Raw genomic sequence first — 14,909 nt, 5'->3', positions numbered from 1 at the left:
AAAACATTCCAGCTCTAAGCATGAAAGCATGCATGCATGGATTGATTACGCACCTAGCAATGTTTTGCTGAGGACAAAAAACAGAACTATTGTCCCATATTGCCCTAGGTAGTAATCTAGAAAAAATTACTTTCGCATTCAGAAGGATGTTCATTACTGCTTGAACCACCTGTTCCAAATCTGCCAACAAAGTAGGGCACTCACGTAGCCCAAATGGAAAGCACCATAGTGCAAAACTACCTGATGAGGACTGTTCATCCTACGCATATCTTCACAAACTTGGAGAATTGCCTCTACATTACAATCAGGCACAGCGCTCCGCACCACCTCCACTCCTTTAACATCGAAATTGTTTGCCACATGCCTGCATTGAGAATACTGCTGTATACCATACACAAACATATCTCCGAGCACCAACACCCTGACTTTCTCCACCTCCGCCATCTACACTACACACACTCTCTTTCTACACATATCTACAACGTCAACATCTGATTGGCTGATTTCTACAGTCCCATTTCCAAACTGGATTTGCTGGAAAACCCTGGATTGGCACGCCCTACCCGCGGACGTAACACTTAGCCAGCCCTTCTACTCTTTCCATATCACTCTCTGTGCCATTCCCTCATTGGATACAGCTAAGCAGTCAAACAACCATCCACCAATCACATCCACGACCTCTACATCTAACTCCATCATCAGAGTTCCGCACTTCAAATGTACTGTTGATCACTCTGAGTACAAGTCTCATGTCATTGGAAAGCACCTATTTCAAAAACTACTGTACAAGTCTCGAAGATTTCCACTTACAGCTCCATGCATATCCACATGCATGATTACAAACTACAGGTATGCATATTTTATTCAGAATGCATCTCACTCGTATGAATCCATATAAACAGAGTAATGTCACTAAACCTGCATAGCCTATACATACATGCCAACGCTCCCGATTTAAGCGCGAGACTCATTTCTTTTTTTTTTTTTAAACTTTTATTTTTGAACGGCAGAAGTACACAAGGCACACACAAGGCAGTAGGTACATAGCAGTTACATCTTGGAGAAACATATCAAAAAGGATACAGCAATCACAACATGAACGGCCGGGCGGTATCTGAGAGGGAGCATAACAATCCAAAGACAAAGGAACAAAGTGGGGGCTCACCCAGTGGGATCAGAGCCGGACGGGGCAGGAGACTGACCAGATTCGGGGGTGGCCTCATCCCGGATACTAAGGTAAGTGTTGAATGCAGCCCAAATGTTCCTGGGGCGAGACTGGGCGGGGAGCATGAAGTATTCTTCCTCGCAATTGCGTGACCAGGTGAGTAAGCGCAACCATTTCTGAAAGGCCGGGGGAGCGGGGCTTTTCCAGCTCTGGAGTATGCACTTTTTAGCAATCATACAGCCTATGTTTAGGAACTTAGCTAGGCGCCTGGTTCCATCGGTTTTCCAGACCCCGAACAGAATCGACAAGCGGTCAGGATCAACCACAGTTTCAGCTATGTCAGAAAGCGTTTTCAAGATGCATTCCCAGAACCCATATAGCTCCCTGCAAAACAGAAACATGTGCAGGTGATCAGCCCCCTCAGATCCACAGCGAGGGCACCCGGTCGCAGTGGCTCGGGCGAACGCCGAGGTCCTGTGTGGAGTATAGTAGAGCCTATTGAGAAGTTTGTACTGTATGGCTCGGTAGCGGAAATTGAAGGAGACTTTTTGGGTGTGTAGGCACATTGCGCCCCAGTCACCATCAGACAACTCCAGGCCCAGCTCATTCGCCCAGCCATCGCGTGCCCTGAGTGCTGGAGTTGTGATGGACTCCTGAAGGATCCTATATAGTGAAGAGACGACACTACGGGCGCCGCCTGAGTTGGCAATGTATGCGATCGCCGGGTTATCCGGGGGCTCATCGGGAAATGAGGGCCATGCAGTGCGGAACGCTGCCCGTAGCCTATAGTACTGGAGGGTCTCCAAGGCGGATCTGGTGTGGCCCTGTTTCCATGTTTGGGGGTCAATGAACTTGCCTTCTGGGTAGAAATCGGACAGAGCTTGATACCCCAGCGTTCCCCAGTGTTGGTCCAGGGCGTTATTGTGTGTGGGTTCCAGTTCAGGCAGGCGCCACACCGGGAGCCATCTGTAGTAGGGAGGGGACCCGTCCGTCGGATTTAGCAAGCGTTCCCATGCGTGGATGGTCGTGGCGACAGGGTCAATGGGTGAATCAGGTGTGTAATGGCGATGTAATATAAGGGACATCATGTTGGTGCCGGCGGCTGCTAGTCGCTCTAACTTGACATGTGGTCGCGTTGGGGAGCCCGGGTACCAATGGGTGGCATGTTGAGCCTGGGCCGCAGTCCAGTAAAGTAGCAGATTCGGAGCTGTGAACCCCCCTTGTTTATAGGTGAGCGCCATGTCAGACCACTTCTTACGCACTGCACCGGAGTGCCATAGGAACTGAGCGCATAGTGTATGCAATTTAGTGAAGTAGGCCTTCCCAGGCCACACGGGAACGTTACTAAAAGTGTAAAGAAGCTTAGGGAGCAGGATCATTTTAATTAGGGAGAGACGACCAGCCATGGATAGTGGGAGCGATCGCCATCTTAACATCTTGGCCTCGGCAGTTTGCGCTGCGGTGGAGTAATTGTCGGCTATCAGAGTAGATTTGGTCAAGGATATCTGCACCCCCAGATATCTGACACTGTCCGGAGACCAACGAAGGGGGTACTCAGTGGTAGGTTGTTGGGTAGATTTCGTGAGCGGGAAGATATCCGACTTTGAGTAATTGATCGTGAAGCCAGAGTAGGTACCGATACGGGTGATGTCCCTAAGTGTGGGGTCAATGTGGGTCGCGGGCTCTCTAATGTATAATAGCACGTCATCTGCGTATAAGGATATGATTTCGGGGTCATCCTTCAGCCGTATTCCCTTGCGGGCATGCCGAGCTCGGACATAATCCGCCATTGGCTCAATTGCGAGGGCGAAGAGGATCGGGGAGAAGGGGCAGCCCTGCCGGCTACCCCTGAAGAGTGTGAAGGGGTCGGATGTCAAGGAGTTGGCCCTGACCCGGGCCACAGGGGAGGCGTATAGTAGCTTAATGAACCCGATCATGTTTGGGCCAACTCCCATCGTCTCCAGCACCAGCCACGTGTAGTTCCAGGAGACCATGTCAAAGGTCTTCTGAGCATCCAGAGTGACCGCCACGGCCTGGGCCTCTTGATTTATACAAGACATGACATTGAACAGTCTCCTTATATTATGAGAGGTGGACCTGCCGGGGACGAAGCCCGCTTGGTCCTCGTGGACCAGATATGGCATAATGGGGAGAAAGCGGTTAGCTATGGTCTTAGCAATGATTTTCGTGTCTAGGTTCATGAGGGAAAGGGGCCTGTAAAACCCACATTCGTCGTCCGGTTTGCCAGGCTTGAGCAGTACCGTGATGACGGCCTCACGCATGGACGGGGGAAGAATAGAGGAGCGGGGCGCTTCGACCCAGACCTCGAGCAACTTGGGAGCCAGTATGGACATGTGTTCTTGATAAAACTCAGCTGTGAGGCCGTCAGGTCCCGGCGCCTTGCCTTTGGGCAGGTTAGATATGGAGGTTACTATTTCGTCCAGCGTTATCGGGGAATCCAGCTGGTCGCGGGTAGCAGGGGAGATTTCGGTGGTGGGGATCTGAGCAAGCAGCTCGCGCATGTGTCGTTCGGAGTGTTCGGGAGGCTGGGAGTAGAGGGACCTGAAGAACTCGGTAAATATCTCCAAAATCTGTTGGTCAGCCCACTGTGCGTTGCCAGATGCATCTTTGATGGAGGTGATCTGAGCTCGGACAAATTCCCCCCTCACCACTCCTGCCAATGTCTTCCCCGGTCTGTCACCCTCGCCATATTTCCTGGCAGCCTGTGGGCGGCTGAAGTACTGGACTTCATTGGTAGCGAGCGCATTATACGCCTGCAGTTCCTCGCTGATTTGGAGAAGTAAGGCCGGATCGGCGCCAGTGGAGCATTGCTGCTCCAGCTGTTTCAATTTAGCTTCAGAGCGATCGAGGCTGGCTCGGATAGCTTTCAGTACCCCGGCTTCCCGTGAGATGGACATCCCCCTAATGTATACCTTAAAAGCCACCCACCGAACCGCGGCTGAGGTGTCCTGGAGAGAGTTGTGGTCAAAGAAGGATATAATGTCTGCAAGTATATCAGCCCTAAAGACAATGTCCCTGAGGGCCTCAGACTTGAAACGCCAAGTGCTCAGTGTCGGAGTGGGTATACCCAGCCTCACAGAAAGTGTGATTGGAGCGTGGTCAGATAGAGTGCGGGGGAGAATCCAGGACCCCTCCACCCCTCCCATGGTTTCCCTGGACACTAAGAACAGGTCTATACGAGACGAACTGTCGTGGACCGATGAGTAATAAGTGTACTCCCGGGACACGGGGTGTACTGTCCTCCAGGCGTCGCAGACATTGAGCGTCTGCATATGGCCACGCAACCTGCGTGCGGCACTTGTTAGGGCTCGAGAGGACGTGCCAGTCCTGTCCAAGACAGTGTCAAGAATAAGGTTTAGGTCACCCCCCCATACAATCTGGACCCCCACGTAGCCCAGCAGTATGGCAGTTACCGCATCAAAGAACTGAGGAGAGTCAACGTTGGGGCAGTACGTGTTAACAAGTAGGTATTCTCTATTCACCATCGTGCAGTGTAGTATGACATAGCGACCCTCGGGACACACGTAACTTTTGTGCAGGATGAATTTGATCGATTTGTGGATCATTGTGAGGACTCCCCTGGATTGGGAGGAGTATGAAGTGAAGAATCTATTGGGACCCCACGACGGGGCCATGGTGCCCGGAATGTGGGCATTGGAGTGTGTCTCCTGCAGGAGTAGTATCTTGCAGCCATGTCTATTAGCAAAGGCCATGATCCTGCGGGCCTTTGTGTGATTACTTAATCCGCAAATGTTCCAGGACATTATAACGGTAGACATGTCAATGGCGGATCTCTAATCCCAGTGTACCCGTATCAATGAACATCCCAGGTATAGCAGCAGTGTGCACTGTCGGGGTTGAGGTCGGGAGTGCGCTTATGTTTTGCCAGTGTGCGTGCCGTGAGCCTTAGTGTGCCGTTTTTTCCGAATACCCCATTCCCACCCCCCACCCTCACCGCTGACCCAACTACAGCAGTGTAAACAATACCCACCCTCGACTGTGCAGATTCGGGCCGACCCCAACATGGCCCAGACTGCACAAAAGCCCAACAGGGGCTGGCCCACAATAAGGGCGTATACAAAAACAGTGCAATCGCAGTGGGGTGCGCCGTTGCCGTGCGGGAGCACGCTAGGAACCATTTGGTTCCGTTACAAAACGAACATTGTTAGCGGGCAATACTTTGATACCCCAGTCCTGCCCCATGGAGCGCAGCGAGCAACACACATATCACAGAGATCCAGCAACCCAGCCCAAGCGGAGCTATGAGAGGAACCACGTTCTAGTGGTCGTGGATAGAGGGCAACGGTTGCGACCAGACCACGGGAGCTGTGCATATTAGAAAGCAGCAGGAGTAAGTGTGGTAGAGTGACTTGGACGAGGTGACAGTTGCTCCTCAAGGAGCAATACTTAAGCCCACATAGGAATGCATTGTATACAAGTGGATACAGAGGTGTGATCGCTCGCGTATGCGAACCGAGAGAGGCGGGACTCAGTCCACACATTAGCATAGTATCAAGGCATTGCAAGGCAATCATAGAGTTCACTCATTATTCATATTGTCATCAGCCGGAGGATGGAGCGGAACATGTGCCTCGATGAATTTAACCGCCTCAGAAGGCACTGTAAAAAAGTATAGTTTATCGTTGAACGTAAACTTCAAGCGTGCAGGGAAGAGGATGGCATAGGGGATGTTCCTTTCCCTGAGGAGTTTCTTCACTCCAAGGAACTGGCGACGTTACTGCTGAACTCCGGTGGAAAAGTCGGGGAAAATCCTGATGACCTGCGAGTCGAATCGTAGCTCGCCTTTTTCCCGTGCGAGGCGAAGAATTAGGTCGCGGTCTTTGAAGCTCAGGACCTTGGCAATGATGGGTCTCGGAAAGTCACCGGGTTTAGGCCGGGGTGACAGCGCTCTATGGGCTCTTTCAATGGTAAAGAAGGGAGACATGTCCGGATTACCCAGTAGTTCCTTCAAGAGATCCTCGACCGCTAATTCCAGTCGACCCTTCAGCGCATTTTCAGGGACACCAACGATGCGTATATTGTTTCTGCGCGACGTAGAATCGAGGTCATCACATTTGGCTTTGACCGCCTTCATATCCGAGACCAGAGTGGACACTGTGCCCTGGAGTGTAGATAAATTATCCTCATTGGTTCCAATCCTGTTTTCGGTCTCCGTGATTCGAGCCCCCTGCTGATCCAGTTTGGCTCTCAGTGAGGCTACATTGGCATTAATGTCATCGAGCTTTTCATGAAAGGCCGCAAAGTTTCTAGCCATGGACTCCATTATCGTTGTGAGGTCAGTAGTGGGTGCCTCTGCGCACGGCGGTTCGTCAGCAGGGTCGCATGGTGCGTGGGCCGAGTCGGGTCTCAGGGCGGCTTTAGCGAATTTGTCCATGGCCCCGGTTTTATTGTTATTCCTCGATCTGTTGGACATCGTGAATGTCATGGCGGGGTCCTGAGCGGCCAAAGTGAAGACTCGTGTGGGAAGATGCAGGTGAGGCTCAAGGCAGATGACAATGGTCCAGCTCGCCGATTCAGACAGATCCTGACAGAGGCGGTAGGGGCTGGGGCGTCAGGAAGGTATAGAGTAGCAGCAGGGAGGGCGCAATCCAACCGCCCTGGAGGGTGATGCTGGTGTCCAGAACAGGCCCGGAGTGAGCACCATGGAGAGTACCAACCGAAGGAGTGTGGGCCTTAGTGCTTATGCGGGTGTTGCATGGGGCCGTGAAGGTGAAGGTGATGACCAGCAGGCCGCGCCAGAGTGTGGGCCCTAGTGTTAGTCCGGGGTCGCCGCACCCGGAGGGTGGTGGCAGCGGACCGACCCGGGTCCGCCGGGATGTAGGGACACGGGCCCGGAGACCGATCAGAGTGGCGCGGGAGCCAGCCGGGGCCGCCCGGGGCGGGGACTGAGGCCCAGGTTGAGGATGGCCTGTAGCGATAACGGGGGCTCCAGCGCGCCGCAGCCCCAGCAGCTCCTCACCTGGTATGTAGCCCGCAAGTGTCCAGTCGGGAAGTAGGTGTAGCTTCTCAGGTCTTCGGGTGTCGCCGGAGGTAGATCCGATCTCGGCAATGGTGCAGAGCGGAGGTCGTAGGGCGTGACCAGGCCGCAAATGTCAGACCAGCGGGGCCCCAGTCAAACGCCGCAGCCAAGCCCAGCAGTGGGCGCAGCTCCTCCCGGAGGGGCGCACCGTCCAAGTGTCGAGCCGCGCGGAGGAGGGACAGCCAGGGGCCTCCTAGTGCCGGGCCTCACGGTCGGGCAGAGCGGGCTAAGCGAGGCCCGAAGAAAAAATCCAGCATGGCCGGCGGAGGGCACGGCCCGAACAGCGGGTGCCAGTCCGGCGAAGAGTGCGACCCAGTCCGCCGCGCTCCTGGCACAGATCACAGGCCCAGCGATGTACGTCTCCGCAGGCGGGCCAGTGGAGGGATGGGGCAGGGTAGGCCCGAGGGTCTCGCAGAGTAGATCTCCGGTTCCCAAGGTCCGATCCGAGTCAGGATCACAGCGACACGAAGCTACAGCTATAAGGATGCCAGTGGGTCGGTCGGGTAGTCGCAGCACTGCATTAGCCCGCAGATGTCATCGGATGAAGAGCGGCTGTGCACGGAGCTCAAGAGCTAGGCAGCCATCTTGACGGCTGCTCAACAGCGCCCCCCCACACACCATTTTTTACTGTCTTCCGTATAACCTATACATATATGCCAACCCTCCTGAATTATGCGCGAGAATCCCGATTTTTCGTTGAAAAATTGCACAATTTGTTACTGTCTCCCGCCTAAATTAATGCTAATCCCAATGCAATCCTATTAGAAAAATAAATGTTCCCGATTGCTGTGCTGAAATCTCCCTCTATTGGGCTCCCGATTTTTGGCATGTCTACCTATAAAATGAACTTATTGAAATTTTTCCCATCTACTATAATCAACTATCACTTCCAAACCTGTCTGCTATCTACAACACAGCTTTAAAAAACCAAGTGAATTTCATACACATAAAAATCTACTCATTTGCAAAGCATGTTGAACTTATATTTTGTAAATAAAATATAAATGCTGCACATAGTCAAATGAAAAATATGCATACACTATGATCAGATATCAAACAAGAATTCTACCACAAAAACATAAAAATGAACGTCTACATTAACATCAGTGCTATAAACACACAAAATTACTGACTTCTTTCTTTTAAAATTGCAGTGAAGACCACCATCCTAAAAATCAGCAGCATCTAAACTACAAACAACATATCCGAAGAAACCTGGTCATTCCACAAAAAAAGAGTAAGTACAATACTACCTTAATATTCTTACTGTTCCTTAAAGACACTGTGCGCTTCATTCATGTAATTTGCGCACCAAAAAAAACTTTGATTTCTGACCCATTCTGCCCACAAATCCCCAATTATTAAACAGAGATTTGCAGACAGAATGGCACACAAATCCCTTTTTTTTGTAACACAAATAACATACTCAACCCTTTTGAATGTTAGTACTACAAAACAAAGAACTGTTTTATTTTTATACCATTACGTTTACTATTAATGCTTCTCCTCACCACTAGCTTACATTCTACTCTCATCTGAACTGCAGTTTAGTAACACACAAATAGAAGAAAAGCCTTCCCAACTCATTGTAACTTTGCAATGCACAATCACACACCACCACATACATCTTTCCCATCATACTCAGAAACTCATGCACACAGCACACATACATGGCAAAACGGCCCAACCCATAACTTCTTTTTTTTTCAACAGACCCCAAAAAATGCCTACCAAAAAGCAAGTCCGTATGAAGCAACACAGAAATAGAGCAAAGGAAAATAAAAGTGTCCAAAATAAGCATCCATCTCTACCAGGGTGTGTACAAAACTTTCAAGCAAAACAGCTAATACAGTCTTCTAGTACAGAAAATGTGCCTCTTCTATCAAAAAGTAAAACGAAACAAAAAATGCTTAACAAGAATTCGGCTACCACTACTGCTAAACTGCTCCTATAAATCTTGATATACTAGCAAGTAACCATGCCAAAAAAAGGATTTTAGCAAAAATGTTCTTCCACAGAGTGCTTCAAAATCTTATAAAAACGGGAGAGGAATCATGCACAACCCTTAAACCTACCATAGAAAATAATCCTAGAAGCTCTTGTAGACAGTGCAAAAAGGAAGTTATTTATTTTAGTTTTAAACAGGATGAAACCACTAACAAAACTAAATACTAAACTACAAAAAAAACTTCTCAATAAACGGAATGTCAACAAAAATAACTTCTTAAATATCTGTGGAGGTGAATGGAGTCTTACCACGACCACAGAACCATATTTTAATGAAGAAGCATACAAACAAACCCAAACCATCCATAGCAGTGGACGAGGTTATGAAAAAATGTCTAATACCATAATGGAACAAGAAATACCAGTTACAAAAATATCCCCCGAAAACTCAGAATTACCTCTCCATTCGACTGAACAAGAACATCCAGTATACAAATGGCCATGCACATCAATGCTTAACATTCCCAAAAAATCTTTCAAATCTTTACGCCATTTCCTCAATCAGTATGTGAAAGGTAAAGACAAAATCAAAATGAATGTGCTGCCCAATATGGATACCTGTCCAGTGCCCAAATACACAGGACTACAAGGACATTCATTAGTCTGCATTTAAGGACCTATTGCACTTACAAAATGCAATAGCTTTACAACAGACTAGCAACAATTCTGCACATGGCGACCTTCTACTACACACATACAAAAAGGAAATACTAAAATTTAAAAGTACATCCGCTGAAGTACCAAACCATGTGTGTGTGTGTGTTGCCACAGAACTTTTTACAGAAGAAACACAAAATACTATAGATGTAACATACAAAATAGAAGACAATTATTTATTTATTTATTTGTAACACGCTGAAGCTCGCAAGCATCAGGGCGCGAAAAAAGACACAAGGACGAAGATTAATGGGACGACACAAAAAGAGAGTAGAGAGAGGAGGAGCAGAAAGATGGCAACATGATGCGGTGTAGTAGTTGCCTAATTATTTGAAGAGAAAGGTCTTCAATTGCTTCCTAAAGAGTTGGATGTTGCTTTCCAGTCTAAGGCTGCAAGGCAGCTTGTTCCAGTGGGAAGTCGCCAGGCTCGGAAAAGCTCGACCAAGACCAGTGGCTTTACCTGGAAGGCTGGGATTGATGAGTCCTTGTTTGGCAGATCTCAAACTACAGCTCGGCTCGTACCAGCTGAATTTTTTCCTGAGGTATGCTGGCGCCGTGCCATACAGACATCGGTGGGTTAAGGTCAGTGATTTAAACAGGATCCGTTCCTTCACTGCCAACCAATGGAGATCATTTCTGTCCTTGGGGATGTGTTCACGCTTAGATTTGTTAGTGATGGACCTGACAGCATTATTCTGCATAATCTGGCATTGTTTCAGGCAGTTGTTGCTGGCGCCAAGCATTAACGCATTCCCATAATCCAAGCGAGAATGGTAGCTCTCCCTATCGTGGCACTATTTTTGATGTTTAGAAATGGTCTGATCTGGCAGAGAAGCCTTTGGTAATATTGACAATTTCGCTTTAAATAAGCGGTTTGGGCTTCTGCACCTAGGGAAGATTGTAAATAAATACCTAGGGTGTTGACCTTATTTGATACCTTAAAGTGGAGTCTTTTATAGTGAAGGTGGAATAGTCCGAGCCAAGATTGTTTAAGGCTTTAGCGCTTTCAAAGGTCATAAGTTCTGTTTTGGAGCTATTAAGACACATCCAGTGTGTTATCATCCAGTTTTCAATGGTGTTGTAAATAACCGATAACTTCTCGTTGTCTAAGGAATGGTTTCCATTCAACTCTAGAATGAGCTGTGTATCGTCAGCGAAATTGGTGAAAAAGATTCCAAGCTGAGATAGAAGCGTACAGAGGCAACGGATGTATAAGTTGAAGAGCAAGGGAGATAAGCTGGCTCCCTGAGGGACGCCACAATCTACAGGTTTGGGTGAGGTGGAATTACCTGCCCAATTGATTTTTGAATTCCTGTCTTCTAGAAATTATGATACCCAATCTACTGCATCATGGGAGCAGTTACCAGCTGTGCCTAGGGCCTCTCGGAGCTTTCCGTGATCTAACAAATCAAAAGCCACCGAGAGGTCCAAGAGGATTAACAATCCTGTTTTACCTCTGTCCAGGATGCTCAGCATTTCTGTCTGTCTACAATGAAGATTCCAAATGGTTTGAATTAGCACTCTACCTTCTAGCAGAAAACAAATATGAAATAACTGACCCCTTAATACTTTGCAGTTACTGCACTACAAAACTTGACAACCACCAAACTCCTTCACGTGCTATCACAAATAACTTGGAATTATTCCCACTACCAAAACCCCTGCAACAACTCAATTTATATGAGAGCATCATAATTGAAACAGTGCACACATTTCAAGCAATAATACGTCTTCAACCAAAAATAGCAAAATTACCTCCCTCTGAATTGGTGAAAGTCATTTGTGGCAAAATAGTTTATTTACCATTAGATCTGAAAGAAAATGTGCACACTCTAGGTGTGCAACGTCCAATAGAGCAATCTTTAATTGTCTTAGTAAATGGTGTACCAACAAAAGACAAAAATATTTGGCAACAACTCGTGGACTTACATAAAGTTATATCACACTCTGATTCGAGTTGCATTTATTCTGTTATTGCTTCTCTTTTGGGTTTTTGCTCCATTGTTAAAGATTCCTGAGTTTTGCCTCCAGGGTTCCACACAATTTGGGGTTTATTTTCAACGTTGTTTTCCAAATAAACAATGGGCCTCATTACAAATCAGGCGGTCCGGAAATAACAGTGGCGGTAAATCCACCGCCACCGTTGTTTCCGGACTGCCTGATCCCGACTCCTGCAGGCGGGAGGTGATGTTCCCGCCAGGTTTGACCTGGCTTGTTTAACACCGCCCACCTGCTGGCGGACGAGGAAACACCGGCAACATCACGAGATGCTGCCATTGTTTCCATGATCCCCATTGAGTCCCATAGGACTCAATGGGAATGGGGATTAACACCATTCCGCCTCTGTGATTCCCAGGAAACAGGGGCTGCAATGCTCCGGTAATTCCGGGAATAACAGAGGCGGAATGGTAATACAAGTCCGGCGGTAACCAGGCGGTTTTACCGCCTTGGTTACTGCCGGACTCATAATGAGGCCCAATGACTTTTTTATTCGCGTTTTCTGGATTTTACAACTAATTAAAATTATAGTGTTAAACCTTGAATATAGCTAGTCAGAGCTGGCTAGTAGACAGAGGTAACTCCTATTTGTTTAGGGGGAAGATTTTGGAAATCTGCTTTTTTTTAATATTATATATATGTGAGCTCTGTTCCCCTATCGATAAAAGTCAGAGATCCTTTCTTGGTGTTGGGATCAGAAGAGGAGATCTGATGCAGGGATCTTCCTGATCCGTGTTGGTCTACTCAGATCACACGAAAAGCCGACCGACTTTCTTCAGGACTGGAGACTCGCACTATGTGTGCGCGGTGAGATTTCTTCTTGTTTTTTAAAGCTGAAACTGAAGTTTTCAGAAATAGGAGGACGCCCCAATAGAGCTGTGACAACTCCCATCTATCAGGGATAGTGGAGTAGTGGTAGTGGAGTCGAGCTGGTATTTTCCTGTCCCGAAACTAAACATGTATCTTGTTTACCTTAAATTCCTTTTCAGGCTTGTGAGGAGCAGTTTATTTCAATTCAATGGCTGCAACTGGTCATTACATGGCATAACATGCCTTCTGAATAGTATTGGTCACCCTTTAGCATGTCTTCTACTTATTTCCGGAGGCCATATGATTGAAAAAATGCAACTCCAGTCGTTGACTTGCATTTGACACTAACGTGAGTGTTCCTATTCACCAGCCACAGTTGGATTTACGATGCCGGCTGTGAGCCACAGTAGAAGGTTGTAACTTGCATTTGATATAGGCGTAAGTCTTCCTGTTCACTAGCCGTAGGCAGGTTTGCGATGCCAGCTGTAACCCGCGTTTAGAAATCACAGCTGGCATCGCAAACTTGTCTACGGCTTACTAAACAAAGCTATATTAATCATATCAAATTGTCATTAAAAACTCCTCAACATAAAGAACTATATTACATGTCCCTGCTACAATTCTTTAAACCATGTAGAAAAGAAGAAGAGATACTAGATAACTATGACTCCTATGAAGACGCTTTCAAAGCAAATTGAATCACTATCACCGATGTAAACTTGATGCAGTACAACACAATGTTGCACAATGAACAGCAACACGAAGAAGAAATCCAGGCCCAAATAGATAAGGACACTCCCGGCAGTAGTCAACCTTCTGTAACAGGAAGCCAAAAACCACTGGGGCAGCCACTAAAAGCCAATTAGGCAGAATTAGCTATGACAGAAGTCGAAAACACCATGTGTTACCATGAAGAAGATACAGAAGACTTAACTGTACTACAATCAAAACTAAACAAAGAGCAGCACACCATTTTTGAAGAAGTAACAAAAGAAATTGCACATGGTGTATGACAGGAAAATAAAGAATGTACCTGCCAACATTACAAACCTATACTACTATACGTCAGTGGTGAAGCTGGGTCAGGCAAAACATTCTTAATCAATATCATCAGCAAGTTCCTTCAACAATTGACAAACAACAAACTGTCAGCTGTTGTAACTGCCCCCACAGGTTTAGCTGCCTACAACATAGGCGGTGTCACTTTACACCGATTACTACTCCTTCCAGTAGAACACCAAAACAAATTAGAATATTGCAAACTTTCTACAGAAGCTGCACTAGAACTACACAGAGTATTAAAACAAATGAAAATGCTACTAATAGATGAAGTGAGCATGGTCTCTGACCTAATGTTAGCTTTGATTCACCTCAGATTGTAAGAAGTACCTAAAACAAACTACGACAAGCTCTTTGGAGGAAAACACATTATTGTTTTCGGAGATCTTCTTCAATTGACACCAGTGAAAGGTAAACCTATTTTCAAATCCTTAGGACACACACTCTGCCGTAAAACTGTTGGCAGCTTAGGAAATGTCAACCTTTGGCAACGTTTCCAATACAGAGAATTAACATAAAACATGCACCAATCTGCAGCCCTCACTTACGCCAACATTTTAAAAAGTATTAGAGTTGGTGTACTATCTCCAAAAGCACAAGCAATATTAAAAACCCAACACATCCATGCACTTATGGCGATACCTCATGTACTACTGATGTTATGGAACAATTAGCCCACACAAATGTCAATTGTATGTCCTTAATGCCAACTCTTTCAAGCTGTTCCAAATTCAATGAAGCAATGTTGAAAAAAGAAATGCAACCAATAATTGAAATTTTCTCCACAGACAAACTGGACGTACATGGTATGACACTACCCATGTGTCAATAAGACACAACAAGACTAAAAACACAGCTGATTTGGAGAAAATATTAAAATTATCCTTAAACTGTAGTGTAATGCTTAAACGTAACCTTGACGTGGAGCAAGCACTAGCTAATGGAGCGCTGGGTACAGTTGTTGGCTTTCAAACATACCCATGCAACAACAACATTCAGTTTGTCAATATTCTCTTTGACAAACTTTCAGAAGTAAAAAGGATAGGGCGCTCAACAGCTCGATTCCTTCTCTTCAAAGACATGTATGTACGCAGAGAACAATTTTCTCTAACTCTAGCATATGCAGTCACCATTCAAAAATCACAAGGTCTT

This window comes from Ambystoma mexicanum, chromosome 3q, assembly GCF_040938575.1.
Source record: "Ambystoma mexicanum isolate Mex_15411 chromosome 3q, UKY_AmexF1_1, whole genome shotgun sequence".
Classification (NCBI taxonomy): domain Eukaryota; kingdom Metazoa; phylum Chordata; class Amphibia; order Caudata; family Ambystomatidae; genus Ambystoma; species Ambystoma mexicanum.
Note: the sequence above shows the minus strand (reverse complement) of the source record.